The sequence below is a fragment of the Ictidomys tridecemlineatus genome, chromosome 11 (genome assembly GCF_052094955.1).
Source record: "Ictidomys tridecemlineatus isolate mIctTri1 chromosome 11, mIctTri1.hap1, whole genome shotgun sequence".
Classification (NCBI taxonomy): domain Eukaryota; kingdom Metazoa; phylum Chordata; class Mammalia; order Rodentia; family Sciuridae; genus Ictidomys; species Ictidomys tridecemlineatus.
In genome coordinates, this window is record NC_135487.1 from 72,862,363 (window position 1) to 72,878,383 (window position 16,021).

Genomic DNA, 16,021 nt, shown 5'->3' on the forward strand with positions numbered 1-16,021 from the left:
AAATAAAAAGGGCTGGGGATATAGCTCAGTGGCAGAATAACTTACTTAGAATGCATAAGGCCCAAGTACTGCCAAAAAAAAAAAAAGTTAAACTGATAGTTCTCCAAATTGGTAACAAGATACTGCCCACTAGATTTATCATCACATTCACTGAAATTCAAGTTAAAAAGACAAAATGCAGTCATATTTGTATCCCATTAGGATTTTCACTTACTGGTGATGTAACCTAGTGGTAGAGTCTCATGAGCAAGGAAGGCCCTGGGTTTGATTCTAAGGACTGTGAACATGTGCATGGGCATGCGCCTTCATGGGAACACACGCATGCACACGCACGCGCACACACACACACACACACGCACACAGATATGTATGTTAAAGATAAATGCCAACGATATCCTGATTTTTTTTCTTTTGATATGTTACCCTAACTGGTCTTGAATTAGTAGGCTCAAACAATCTTTCTGCCTCAGATACCTAAGAGGCTGGCCATCTTCATGTCTAACTCTACCCAATTGTTTTTAAGGGTAAAATCTTAAAACTCTATTTCTTTTCTCAATATTTTGATACAAAAGTAAGTGGTAAGTGAAAGAATTCTAAACATTAAGTAGTGTAAGTATTTTTCTAATTTTACATGAAAGAGAAATCCACTCTATAGACTTCTGGAGTGCAGTACTATAGACCTCAGCAAGTATTATCCCCAGCAAAACAATTGGTGAGAATTATAAAATACAATCATCTAAAGTCTCTGAAAATTATCCTGTGAACATTCAGCATGTGGAAAGCATTTTTCTAATGTAAGAACAGTAATTGTCTCGCAATATGATCAATAGTAACACATATATTAGACCATGCACTTAGAAAACAGCTTCCCTTTACCATCTTCTCTGGGTGGGATATGACACAGGAATTGGAGCAGCCATGTTTGATTAAAAGCTGAAAGCAAAGCAATGAAGACAGCAGAGCTACAAGAGAAACAACCTCCTCTCCCTGCACCATTGAGCTAGTACTCTAGTCCTGAAATGCCTATCTAATCTTTTGTAAAATCTACATACAATCTCAATGTTAAGTCAGTTTTTCTGTCTCTCTGTTACAGCTACCTAAGCCATATTTAACTTTTACCATTTGTAACTAATACAATGCCATCACATGATTTGATGAATTTGACGTAAATAATATTATAGATGCCTAAGTAATTACCAATACTGTCAATTTTATAAGTAATGAATACTTAGTTGTTAGATTACAATGGCTTCACTGTAGCCTTGGAAACCTGGTTTCCAGGCACACAGAGAAACACCGAATGTTAGAATATATCTATTTTTTCAACCTAATTTTGCTATTGTTGGAGATTATCATCTATATTGATGAAATAGATCAATAAATTTTTTAAGTATCTTCATAATTCTTATGTTTACTTGGAAAATACCTCATGAAATTTCTTGAATTTTTGAACCACCCAAAATTCCTGTTCTATACATATGCAAATTAGTGGTTTCCACACTCTTCAACATTGTGGCCCACACAATATTTTGTAAGATATAATGGGTTAAACTGAATACATGCCCAGAGGCATCATCAGTCCAGACTCAGTTGCTATGACAGGTAAGAGGAATAACTATCTCTTTGAAGATCATCAGTTGAAAAAATGTGGTACATTTTATAGAACTCTATATAATAGCTAAGGTATCTTGGGAACAAAAATAGTCTTTTTTGGTGCTGGAGATGATCTAAAGCTCTTTTAATATGTGAAGGATATAACTTCTGAGAGTTTACTGATAATTTTCTCCCCAGTAGTAGAAATCATGTAGTTCTTTTCATACATGCTATAGTACCAGATATTTTGCTATACAGAATATGTTTGTTAGTCTGGAAAGTATTAATACTCTATGTTGAGATATGATTATTAGGTCCTTTCTATCATAACTCTTTTTATAAACATCACATACAAATTATATATTGACTATATCCTCAACTAGCACTGTTTTCTTGGAACAAAAAAAGTGATACTACATACAGTGATATTTGAAGTTGAAAGACATTATCATCATGTATGTCTATAAAATTTACATTGCATAAGGAATGAGGATGTGGCTTGATAGTGAAATGCTTGCCTAACAGTTTTGAAGCCCTGAGTTCAGTTCCCATCACTGAAACAAACTGTTATATAAAATATCGAGGAATGAAATAATCAGAATTTAATATTCTCATAAAAATTAATGAAGTTCATACCAGTATGATTGTAGACAACATCTGTAATACAAAGAATATTCCATTCTTTTTTCAATTTTTCCACGACCTGTCCAACATCATGCCGTATACTTTTTATTAGGTCTTGAGAAATCAGGATTTAATTCTAACTGATCAGCAAGGGAGTAGCACGACCTAGATAGTCCCAGTGTCTGCAGTGGGGTAAAATGAATCATGTTGTAACCTGAAAAGCAAGACAGCAAAGACCACTGTAAGAAAAAACAAACAAAACCAACCTAAAACTAAGAAAAATATCAATGTAAACTGTAAAATAGAAAGGCTACCCATGCTATTGGAAATGGAGTCAACGACTTAGGTTCAAATTCTAGCTGAACCAAAAGAGACTTTCAGAAAGTCTACATATATCTTTCAGAATATCAGTGTCCTCATCTACAAGACCAGGATAATAAAATAGTGTACTAGAAAAACATCACAAAACAGTGCTTAGTTAATTATTAGGGATTCAATTTCTATTTGTTAAATAGATATATTTATACACAAAAATATCAGTATATACTCATCTCCTAATTTTAATGTTTCACAGTACTTATAGTACATAGTTATGCCAGTGAACTTTTCATTCCTTTCTTCATCCTACACTTAACTTGAAAATAGAAAATTAATGTTACTCCTATTTTATGTAAGAGTAAAATAGGTTTTATCTTATTGTAAGTATTGTTGGCAGCTCATGCCTTCCATGTGGAAAGTCAATATTTATTAATTAAAATTATATAATAATATATTTCCTCTACATTTTAATAGTTTGCTACTAGTTTTATATGTCAAAGCAAAAATCTCAGAAATAACAATGATCACATTTTATCATAGATGTCCTTAAGTTGAACCACATAATGACATTTTTATGGATTAAAAAGGGTCAACTTTAAAAATTTTCATATGGTTCTATTTTCATATGGTTCATATAATTACTAAATATATTAAGAGGTGAAATTAGAAGTAGGAACAAAACCTCTGAAATCTGTATTTCAGAGGATAATTACATTTATTTTAAAAAAGAAAAGGAAAAGAAACCAAGCTGACATCACCTGACTCTTTTGCAACCCTCAGTCTGTCTTCCCATTCATCCAAAGGTCCTAAACACTTGGCTAAGAATGTCTGGAGAGTAACACAGTCCAAGGGTAACACGTGATCATCACTGCCAACACGTAAAACAGGGTCCACAACTATGTAACCTCCACCACTTTTCTCATTTCTAAGGAAAAAAAGCAAAATGAAAACTTTCCATTTAATGAGAGGGAAAAAGTGAGATTTTTCTAGTATCTGAATAACTCGAAGGAACTATCCTATTTAAAATTATATTATTTCTAACACATACAATAATTAACAAAGTTGCAACAAAACTTAATGGAAAGCAATTTTTTACCCATTCTGCATTATTACACAGTTAATACTGCATTGCACAATTACTATATAATTATACCACATACAATATACATAATATCTAATAATGTTGTTTTAATGAAAAACAAATGTACTAGAATTTATCAGAAATAGCCAGAACACTTAAATAAATATAATCCTATAATCAGGTTGTAGGAAAAGACTAGATAATCTCAGAGAAATTGAAGAGCCATATTCTATTTGTATCTCAAAAAGCAATGTAAAAATTATACTGCCATGGTTGATAACTTTTTATAAATTACATAACTTCAAGTTTTACAATGAATTAACTTTTTTTCCCCATATACAGAACACCTAACTTCACTTACCCTTGAAGGAAGTAATACTGAAATGATCCCGATTGTTGCAGATTTAAGTTTACAATACTTATCAGAATCATCTTCTCTTTCTGTCGGATTTTCCCAATCCAAGGAACGGAATTTTTCTCCATTAAATGCTTCTCCAGGAAATGGGTAGTTTGTATACACAATAACTGCTTTACCCTGCAAAGTTGGGCCTAATCGGAACTGTAGTTCAAACCCTAAATAAAAACCATATTTTAAAAAATTATGTTAAAAATACTGTTTCATTTAAAGAATTTTAAAAACTAAGATTCTGATTTAGCTGCATTTTGTTTTACCAAGTATAGTAAACATTGTGGAACCATCTGCTTCACAATGTCCTGTTTCTTTCCCTGTAAACAGATTCCTATTCACATAGTTACTTTAAGATGTGAAATTCTTACATCCTTATTTATATTGATCTCCTCAATCCCTCACAGCACCCTACCCTCACCCCTAAATTGACTTGTGCAGAGGTGGGCATCTGAGTGAAGATGTTCTCCAGTATTTTTCAAACTACAGCAGAGAAAGTGAGTTTCTCTATGGTGTCAAGAGTATGGGATTGTATATAAAACTTGGGAGGTATACTGGGACAATTATCCTACTCTACAAAGAAAACAAGTCTTCAGTGAAAGAAGTCAAACTCAAAAGAGGCAGAGTTTGAACTTTTCACAATTCTGAAGGTATGTGAGACCCATAATGATATCTGCTGAAATATAGTGGTATGCTAACAAAGATGTACCAACTGGCTGGGGTGGGGGGAAACACTAACTTGTGGTACTTGTTGACTTCTTGATAAGAACAATTCCACCACGGATAATCTAAAGCTATTGAAGCCACATCACTGAATGTGGAATCAGAAGGGAAGTACACATTGGTTCTTCTGAGTGAGTACATGAACCTCCACATGAACTGCTATCCCTATTCATCATGATTTAGTTATTAAAATCTTTGTTGGAATCCTGACACCCAAGATATTCCCATTCTTTCCCAAGTCATACTATTTCTATTAAACTATACCTGAGACTTGTATTACAAGTACTTATCATTAGAGACAACAACAACAAAACCCCATTATGGTTAAAACTTTACTGTTGAAGAGTTTTGGTTGGTTTAAGGAAGACTTTGAACTTTTGTTACAATTGCTAGAATGTGAAAGTTTTGACTACACTCCAGTCTGTTAGGAATATAAAGCTTCTAAATATGATGTATCTCAATTAATGATAGGCAAAAAAACTGAAGGCAGCAGGAAATTTAGTTAAGTATAATTTTTAACTTAAGAAATATTTTTGAGAAGATAGGAAATACTAGTAGTTATAATGACTGATTTATTAAATAGCCAATAAAATAATAAAACATTAAAGACTGAGCACCTATAGGGAACAAAATAGAAAATTATTCCACCCTTGCAGTGCTGGAGTTCTAGAGAGGAAAGAGCATATTAAACAATGAACTTCACAAATAAATAAGTAAAGGAGGGGACATATATTGAGAAAAAAAGGGGAAATAAGCACTTTAATGACAATGGAGGAGAGGAAAGAAGTTAATGTGGTGGCAGAAATTTTAAATAGGATGGTAATTGAGAAGCTAAAGGGTTTGAGAGAAGTAAGGTAATTGGTCACATCTCTATTATGGCCATCTAGGGAAAGCACTGACTATTTGAAGAAAACAGGACAATAAAACTAGTATTTAAGTATGTGCTGGTTTCAGAAATGACAAGCAGCTTAGTATAGCTGGGTTGGAATAAGGTGAGGGAAAGGAAAAAGAAAGGAAACAGGTAATTAGATCATACAGACCTTCTAGGCCACTGTAAGTATTTTGGCTTCTCTTATCAGAATGAGAACACAAAGAAAAAGTTCTTGAAGGAAATTATTAGTGTTGCTCCCATGAATATGTGAATAAAGGAGGAAAATAGCCTTAATGCTGAATATGGAAAAAGATTTAATAGTCTGAATAGAAGATTAAATGAGCCACAATATTCCCTTCAGCAAAAGCCTAGTCCAGAGCAAGACTCTTAACTTTTTCAATTCTATGAAAGCTAAGAGATGTAAGAAAAGGTTCAACTTAGCATAGGTGGGCTCATGAGGTTTAAGGAAAAAAGATATCTTCCTAATATAAAAATCAAAACAGATTCCAAGGTGGCAGCTGCAGTATGAAGATCTAACTAAGATTACTGATGAAGGTGAAGGTGGCTACATTAAACACATTTTACATGTAGATGAAACAGTCTTATAGTGCCATCTAGGAGTGTTTCATAGCTACAGAAAAGTCAATGCATGGCTTCAGAGGCAGGCTGACACTCCTTAGGGCTTATGCAACTGGTGAATTTATGTCAAAGTCAGTACTCACCATTCTGAGAATCCTAGGGACCCTAGGAATTACACTATATATACTTTGACTATATTCTATTAGTAGAACAGAAAAGCCGGATGATAGCACATCTGTTTACAACATGGTTTACCGAATATTTTTAAACCCACTGTTGAGACCTACTGCTCAGAAAAAAAAAAAAAAAGTTTCTTTTCAAAATATTACTGCTCATTGACAATGCACCTGGTCATATCAGAGTTCTGACGCAGATGTACAATGAGATTAATGTTTGCATGCCTGTTTAAAAAAGCATTCATTCTGTAGCCCATTACATTCATTCTGTAAGTACAAATACATATATTTGTACTTAACAGTTAGAATTCTAACTGTTAAGTACAAATACATGTAAGTATTGAGTGGTACTAGGGATTGAACCCAGGGAAGTTCTCTTAGTGATATTCCCAGCCCTTGCTTTTAAATTTCTGTTTTGTTTTGAGGCAGGATCTCACTAAGTTGCTCAAGCTGGCCTCGAACTTATGATCTACCTCTTGCTTCAGACAGCTGAGTTTCTGGAATTAAAGATGTGTACCATTGTGCCCTGGTAAGTCTTTATTATTTCAGAAATACATTTTGTAAGACTAAAGTTGGCACAATAGTGATGGATCTGGGTAAAGTAAACTGAAAACTTTCTCAAAAGGATTTGCCATTCTACGTGCTTCTAAGAACATTCACGATTCATGGAAAGAGGTCAAAATATCAAGTTTAAAAGGCATTTGAAAAAAGTGTAGTTCAATCCTCATGGATGACTCTGAGGGCTTAAGACTTCAGTGATGTAAGTGATTGCAGATGTGATGAAAACAGCAAGATAACTAGAATTATAAGTGGAGCCTGAAGATATGGCAGAATTGCTGTAATTTATTTAAAACTTTAATGGATGAATAGTTGTTTTGTATGATGAGCAAAGACAGTAGTTTCTTGAAATGGAAACTACTGGTAGATGCTGTGTTCACTGTTGAAATGACACAAAGGATTTAGAATATTCATAAATTTGGTTGATAAAGCAATGGCAGGGTTTGAGAAGACTCACTTCAGTTTTGAAAGAAGGTCTATTGTAGGTAAAATGCTAGGAGTGTCCCATGCTATAGAAAATTTTTGTGAAAGTCGATTGAGATGGCAAAATTCAATGTGACCTTATTTTAAGAAATAGCAATAGCCACTCCAACCTCCAGCAACCACTGTGCTGATCAGTCAATAGGAATCAACATTGGGAATTGTCACTAAGGCTCAGATGATCATAAGCATATTTTAGTGATAAAATATTTCTTTCCTTTCCCTCCCTTCCTTTCTTTTCCCAATGCTAGAGATCAAATCCAGGGTCCTACACAAGTGAGGCAAGTACTGTATCACTGAGCTCTAATAAATTATTTCTTAAGGAAGGTATGTACGTTGTTTTTTTAAGACAGAATGCTATTTTATACTCAGTAGACTACAGTATAAGGTACACATAACTTTTATACACACTGAGAAACAAAAATACCATGTGACTTGCTTTATTGTCTTGGTCTGAAATGGAGCCTGCAATATCTCTGAGCTATGCCTCTACTGTTAGCTTAGAATTCTATACCTGGTAAAAATACCTTTCAAAAACAAAGATTATGAGAATCAGGTTTTTCACTATCAGAGAGGGTTGTTACAAATAAACAAGGGGGGAAAGTTATAGTGACTATTATATTGGATATGATTCAGAGGTAACAGTATAAAGCACTGTTTACAGTCAGCTTGGGCCAAGTGTCATGGAAGGATTAGCAACTTGGGAGGCTAAGACAGGAGGATTGCAAGTTTGAGGCTAGGCTCAGCAACCTAGTAGGGCCCTAAGCAATCTAGTAAAAACCTGTCTCAAATTTTTTAAATTGATGGGTTGGGGATATAGCTCAGTTGGTAAAGTGCTTGCCTTGCATGCACAAAGCCCTGGGTTCAATCCCTAGCACCAAACACACACACACAAAAAAAAAAAGAAAAGAAAAAAATAGTTAATAGTAATAATAGGGATGGTGATGTAGCTCAGTGGCAGAGGGCTTATCTACCATGCTGGAAGCCCTGGGTTCCATTCCCAGCCCTGAAGGAAGGAAGGAAGGAAGGAAGGAAGGAAGGAAGGAAGGAAGGAAAGAAGGAAGGAAAGAAAAGAAGGAAAATTAGTATGGTTCAAGGCAAATCCTGACACTAAGAACATGTTGGTATGTTCCTCTCAAGTCTAAAATTATTCTTTTGTAGCCATAAATTGCCCACATTGATGTTCAACAGGTGGTAAATTTTTCTACAATACTAAATAATGGGAAAGATATTTTCTGTAGTATTATTCCATCTATAAGATGGAATATCACAAAGCCATTTTAAATCATGGTATCAAAAGGTATTTAAACAGCATTTAATACTTTGTTAAATTTTATGTATCTGAAATCCTTTCTGGAAAAAAGTATGGCTGAAACAAGATAGTAAGGAAGGTAATATACACTCAATAACATTATAAGCAGTAGGGGGGAAAGCAGTTACAAAATTGTTTAAACAGTATGATCTCAATATTTTTAAACAAAAAGCACAGGGAAAAAAAGTCTTTTTTTATACATTCTTGTAATTGGTGAAAGTCATTAGCGCTGCAACATAAAAGAATAGATTAAGAAACAGTTGCATGTAGAATTAAAACATGAAATAAAATACTTAGTGTCTATGAGAATCATCTATATACCTTTACAAGAATGATTACATTCATCATCAAGGAAAATGGTGACATTTTAAGCATGTGCAAATATCAGAGACTAGCCAATTGGACATATTTAAACAAACTGCCACCCATTACATTTATATAAATATTGTTTTTCTAATTACACAAAGGCTCAGAGAACTTGCAGTACAAAGGTTAAAACTCATCTAACATCTTTAAAACAGTATTTGAATAGTCTAACTTCAGAAAAAAAGACAAGCATTCCCAAAATGAGTATTTATATAATGTACACGTAAATTCAATAAACTATGTAAATTGTAAAACACCAGAGAAAAATTAAAGGAATAAGATATAAGTGAAATAAACACTTTTTAACAACTAATTTTATTTATTAATAAGTGGAAGTCTTTCAACTCTCAATAAAAATTAATATTGATACTGTCAGTGAAAACAATGTGATTAAATAAATTTCATTATTTTTAAAGGTCTTTAATATTCTGTGATAAAGTGATTCAAAGTTCAAAGTTCTATATTTTGATAAGTGGTTTTAATGGCCTCAAAAGTGGAAAAAATATTGTACAATGGTATCCAAATACAAATAAAAGACAATCTTAGTGCTGTGTTCATTAAACCATATATTAATCATTTTTCTCAATTGTAGATGGACACAATACCATTATTTTATTTATTTATGTGGCACTGAGAAGCCAAAACCCTGGCCCCATGATATTAATCTTTAATCACATTCACCAACTGCATAAAGACTTTTGCTGAAATGCTAGTGAAATTATATTTTCTCTGACATCAGCAATTGTTTTTATAAGCTAATCACACAAAATTTTGAAGCATGACTATAATAAACTAATGATGTGAAAACCAATTGAAAACTTTCATGTGGAAGATTTTTAACACAAAGGAAAATTGGTTATCAATTTTTTAAAGGGGGCATGTGTTTGTTTACATGGGTAAAAATCACACAATGATGGAAGCATTTCTAAAATATATATTCAAACACTTTTGCTACAGAAAGGAAAGTATGTCTAGATACTGAACTGGACGTACTGTAAATTGTTTCTATAAATCAAGTTTCATTGAACATAGTGATACCCATTCATTGCCTATGTCTGCTTTCGGGTTACAATGGCATAGTTCATTAGCTCCAACGGTGCATAATCTATAAAGCTGAAAAGATTTGCTAATTGAAAGTTTATGGGGAAAAAGTGTGCCAAACTCTGCTCCACAGTATCAATTTCCTTCAGTAAAGCAATTAACTTTATAGTTTGTGTATCTGAAAAAGATAAATGCTTTTTTTTTTCTGACATTTTCTAAGTTTCATATAAGAAGGCTACTTGTCATTCCTAAAAACATAGAATCTGAAAGGGCAAGTCTCAAACACTTAAACAGTTTGTAACTCATCTTTCCAAACTTCAGTAGAGTAAAAGAGTCATTTCTGGTTATTCTTCCTCTTGTTTCAGAGTTTTGGAAAGATTGTGTTCAATGCCCAACACAATCCTTGTTGTGTTGGGCATTGAACCTGAAGCTTCACACATACTAGGCAAGCTCCCTACCACTGAATTACATTTCTAACCCCTATTATTTAACATAATATAACTTGTTTATCTACTTAACTTAAGTATGTATGTAATCCATGGCAACATACTGAAAAAAAAAAGGGTTTGATTGGAAGTGCCCCCAGACCTATGACCTCAATTCTTTCCTCATAATGTTTTTTGTTTGTTTGTTTTTTCACTTATCTGACAGAAACTAGGAGTGTTAATATTAGTTCATATATTAACAAAATTAAACACTTTTTTTTTGGTACTGGGGATTGGACCCAGGAGTACTTTACCACTAGGTCACATCCCCAGCGCTTTTAATTTTTATTTTTATTTTGAGACAGGTTCTCTCTAAGTTGCTGAGGGTCTTGTTAAGTTGCCGATGCTGACCACAAACCTGAAATTCTCCTGCCTCAGCCTCTCAAATCACTGGGATTACAGGTGTGTGCCACTGCACCCAGCTTGGGTTACTTTTAAAGAAGTAAAACAGAAAGAAAAGCAAGCACGCAAGCAAGCAAGAAAGAAGAAAAAGTAATAGTCTATGCTGTCTTTCTATGTCCCAATACATAGATCAGTGTATAAAAGACACTCTAGACCTCTAATCCAAGTCATAGAAACTAAAATTTTTATGTACAGGAAACGAAACACTAGAATACCTGGCCTATGCCAGATTCCATAATTAATCACCATCATGCTAAAATTGACTTAGATCACAGCAATACATAGCATGGCTATCTTATTCCTCATGCTAAAACTGGGAATACTTTATTCAGATTTGCAATACATATTTCAGATTTGCAGACATAGGCAATACATATCCCTCCTGGAGACAGCTAGCAAGATGAGTGATAAAGTATTATTGGAAATGGAAATTTTTCCCTCCACATGATTTATAGAAACTGAAGCTCCTAAACAAAGAATGTTTATATATAAAATATAAAATGTTTATATTTTATTAAAGAGGAAAAATGATAAATTTAACCAACCTATATAAAAGATGGAAGAATTCCAAATATGGAGAATACTTATTATGTTCATTATTCTGCTACTAAGTGAGATAAATAAAATGGGAAGACTCATGCTTTGGCTAGAAAATAATTATCCGGTCTTCTACTTGTTGAATTAAAAGAATCTACAGAGATGTCAGTCTTGAAAATGAAGATAAATTCTTTTAGGGAAAAAAGAAAAGGAAAATGAAGAAGGGTTTGGTTGTTTGTCAATTAACTATGAAAAAAATAAAAATTCCCAGTTTTTTCACTCTAATTGGTTACTAAGTCCTGTGCATTTTAAAATGTCTCATTCTGTCCCCCTTTGCAACTCTGATAGTTAAATCCTTATCTTTAACCAGATACCATTTTTAAGCTTTTTTTTAATTGTAGATGGACACAATACTTTTATTTTTCATTTACTTTTATGTGGTACTGAGTATCAAACCCAGTGCCTCACATGGGCTAGGCAAGCACTCTACCATTGACCTGCAACCCCAACCCCCAGACAGGTTTTTTAAAAGAGCCTCCTGGATGATTTCTTGTCCCAGTGTTCCCTCTCTTTAATTCATCCTTCACATTACAAATTATCTTCTAAAATAATATGATCATTACAAAAAAAGTGACATATTCCCATTCACAGCATTTGGACAAAATTATTGTTTTTTAAGTAGAGTTACAAAGTCAACCACATCATTCTTATTCCATAAGACCTTCACAGTTCCCTCTTCAAACAGGTTAGCTGAATTTGCCAAGTTTTGGTACATTTAATCAGAGTTGTAGTGATCCATCAGCAAGTATTTATTAACTGCCCTTCTACAGAATATCTTTATTTCACAAATAGAGAAATTAATGCTAAAAATGTAACTTGACGAAAGCCACATAATTTGTTAGCAGCAGAGCCAGGAAAATGCTGATTCCTTACACTTGTCATTACACTGTACTCAAAAGCTTCCATGAAGAAAGCAAAGCTCAAGGACCTCTTTTAAGGAGTTCTTGGCACAGAAGAAACAGCTGAGGCAGTAAGAATGCATAATTCTTTGAGGCTAGGGGAACAGAAAAAAAGGATTCCTAGCAGATACTTGCAATTAATTAACATGTAGAAGGGAGTCCAGTGAGACACATTAAGTTGACAGGAATATTAAGGGGGTAAAGAGGAAAAAATAGTCAAAACCAGAAAAGTACAGAGTCAGGAAAGCCAAAAATGGAATAAGTACTTGGTGATCTTAAGTGCCACACCAAGTTGAAAGAAGAGGAGGGTTGGCATTGGGGGTAACACATGAGATGGCTGAAATTCAAAGAAAATAAATTTAATTCTTCAAATATTATAGAAATAACAAAATTTCTTCAAAATGATTATCATTGTCCATTTGGTACACCAGTAAGGGGGAGCTGTATTTATTTTTCATATATTCAATTTATATTTCACAAATTATATTACATAGAATCACTGTGGAAAGTTTTTCAATGTTGAAAAATTACAAAACCTAAGAAAATACAGCATCTATGAATCTGTTTTATAGAAACACAATTTGATCTTTTAAATCACAGCTTAACTATATCAGCATAATTTCATTGGCTATTTTTTATTTGGCAAGAAAATATTTTCAGCTTTTATCTTCCCCACATTTGAGAGCATTTTGATTAATATAAAAAAATTAGTTTATTATATTTTTGCTGTATTCTACTAATTCGGAGGTTCAGTAAAGGAAAAGAGTGAGCTATAAAAAACCAAAGTTACAGATATACTCAGAAAAATTATATATAAAGTATTTTCACTAAGTTTTAAAAAGAAATGCTATCAGAAATAATGTGGTCATTAATGTGGGAGTTTGCACAGAAGGAAAATTGACCTATTTTACCCTTGTTCTTACATGACAGATATAAAACACTTTTAACTAAAATCAACTATAATTAGTTTAATCTGCAGAATATGAAGATCCTAGAAAACTGTATCTAACTCAAAGTTTTATTGTTTGGTGCTGGGGATTGAACCTAAGGCCTTACTCTTGTCAAGCTCAAGTTCTGCTACTTAAGACATCATCCCAGTCCCTAACATAAAGTTTTAAAAATTTTAAATTGTATAACTAAGAAGAAACAATAAAATTTTTAATTGCCCATTAATGAGTTAAAACTTAAAAGACACAAAGGAGCTATTCAAACAACTTGCTACTGACCTTGTTCAAGTCTGAAGAGGGTCTTTTCCAGCTTTTCCATTTCGTTAAGTAGTAAAGTTCTAATCTGTTTACCGTGTCCCATTTTGGATTCTGGAGGCTTTGAAATCTTTCAGAAGAATTAAAGGAACTCCAAAATCAAACGAGTTACCCCTGTGACACACAAAAAAGGAATTACAAAAAAGAAAATAACTATGACCTTAAACTCTCCAGGGCTGACAGCTGCACTTACATGTTCTAAATGTGATTTAACTCTAGCAGAGCAATGAGAAAGAAGGAATCTTATAAAGAAGATTCCAGAAGGCAAATTGTTTTCTCTTCCCTTAAAGCACAATGAGGAAGACTGAAGCAAATATACTGTATTGTCAATTCTTACGAATAAAACATAACAAAACCAAACAAGCTAAAGCACTCTCAGAGAAAAGCGATACTATTGAAGAAAGCCTGGAGTTCAAGGGGAAAAATTCCGCGGTCTCAGGACAAATGGCTGCCAAGTCTCCAATGGCACTTCTCTTACAGGAGATTAGTCTGCTCAAAGATAACAGGTGGGAGATGGCCCCATTTCCAAATTCGGGCCTGAAGCCACCAATGGGGAGATGAGAACAGAGGAAAGCAGTTGTCCCCCTGGATTAGCTGTAATAGACATAGGATGGACAGAGAGAGCTATAGATAGAAAGAATGCATTTCTCGGGAGGCCAGCAGCCTTCCTAGCACTTACGGTGAGCAAGTGATACAGGCGGCATCTGGGAAACCCCAGGTCTGGCGCTATTCGGGGGAGGGCACGGGAAGGCAAGCAAAAGGGGACAGGCCGGCTGCCCAGCCTTGGACCAAGGCCGCAGCCCAGGAAGGGCAGGGGGCGGTGAAGGGCAAAGGGAGGGGAGGTGGCGCCAGCACCCGGAGACCAGCGGGGAGCGTCTCCGAGACTCCGCCTCGCGCGGGTCCCCCGGAGGCCCAGATTCCACCCGGCGAGGCGTGTACCGGCTTAGGTGGAAGTGGACCTGCCTCTCGTCCACTTCCGGGAACCTCCAGGCCCGCTAGCCCAGACCGCTAGTCTCGCGAGAATGTGTTCACTGCGGAGTTTCAGGCTGCGGGAAGCCTGCTTTCAAAGGCTACAGCGGGCCCAAGGCGGGAACCGCTATTTCTGCCCGCTTTAGGGGAGGTGTGGCGGCGTGGGTGCCACAGCCTGTGAACTTAAATTCTGTGGTTCCAGGCTACGAATTAGATTGAGCCGCCCAGTAGGATCTTTTCGTAGGAAGGGATGAATGCTGGGGGCCAAGCAATGTGGCTTCCCGTGCCTTTTCTACCACTGTGTGTTTCCTGTTTTTATTTTTTGTTTTTCTTTTTTTCCCAAAAACTTGCCTAAGTTCTCCTAGCCTTGATTTCCCTGGGTTGTGAAATAAGGAACCTGGCTACAGTCTCTGACTTACCATCCAACAGGTGCCCATCCTTACTGGGCTCCATGGTGCATCTGTGTAACCCATCTATTCAGGAAGCTCAGGCAGGAGAATTGCAAGTTTGAGGCCAGCCTCAGCAACTCAGTGAGACCAGCTCAAAACAAAACAAGACCCCACAACAACAAAAACAACAAACAAAAATCATATCCTAGCAGGGAACATCTTCCTGAATGCAGACACTGGACTAGGTGGGTGAAGTGTGGCCAGTCTACAATAGAGAGGATGAATACTGCTTGTATTTACAACATCCGGTTGTACCAGATGATCATCTTGAGATTAAGCTGCACATATTTTACACCAGAATTTCTGGACTCTGTGTAGATGCCTAAGAAGATTTTATGCCTGAGGAAAAAGGAAAATGCATCTTTCAGAGTTTTTCAAGAACACCTAATGGTCATGAGAAAATGGACAAAAGGTTGGGGTTAAGTTAACCAGGTATGGATAAGAATCTTATTTTACTGTGAAATTACAGTTTCGTAGGTCCAAAAAGGATGCTGAGGTGTTTTTGTTAACTTTGTGTGTGTGTGTGGTGCTGGGAATTGAACCCAGGACCTTGTGCATCCCCTTCAAACATATGCCCCCATATAACTGGGAGATTTCCAATTAGACTTGCCTCTTAGAGGTCCCACCTAATAGTGTTGCAGGCGGGGGCCCAGTAATCAACACATGAGGATTTGGAGGACATTCAACCAAATCATACAAGATGGGGTGGGGTAGGTCATCAAATCTTGTAAGGCTTTGCAGGCCATTCTAAGGACTTAGGCTTTTACTCTGGGAAAAAGAGCCACTGAAGGATTTTGAATAGAGGAGTGACCCTTTAAAAGTATCACTCT

General features: G+C 35.2%; 1 pseudogene across 1 annotated transcript in view; it reads right to left on the reverse strand.

Moving 5' to 3' along the window:
- LOC120890860 (glycogen debranching enzyme-like) overlaps nucleotides 1-13,872 on the reverse strand; it is a 50,566-nt pseudogene extending 36,694 nt beyond the window's left edge. Inside the window, exons 1-4 of the transcript XR_013427893.1 lie at nucleotides 13,738-13,872; nucleotides 3,978-4,189; nucleotides 3,294-3,460; nucleotides 2,230-2,431 (exon numbers count right to left, since the gene is read on the reverse strand). The product of XR_013427893.1 is annotated as a glycogen debranching enzyme-like (transcript). The remainder of the gene's footprint in view (nucleotides 1-2,229; nucleotides 2,432-3,293; nucleotides 3,461-3,977; nucleotides 4,190-13,737) is intronic.
- Nucleotides 13,873-16,021: the final 2,149 nt, after the last annotated feature.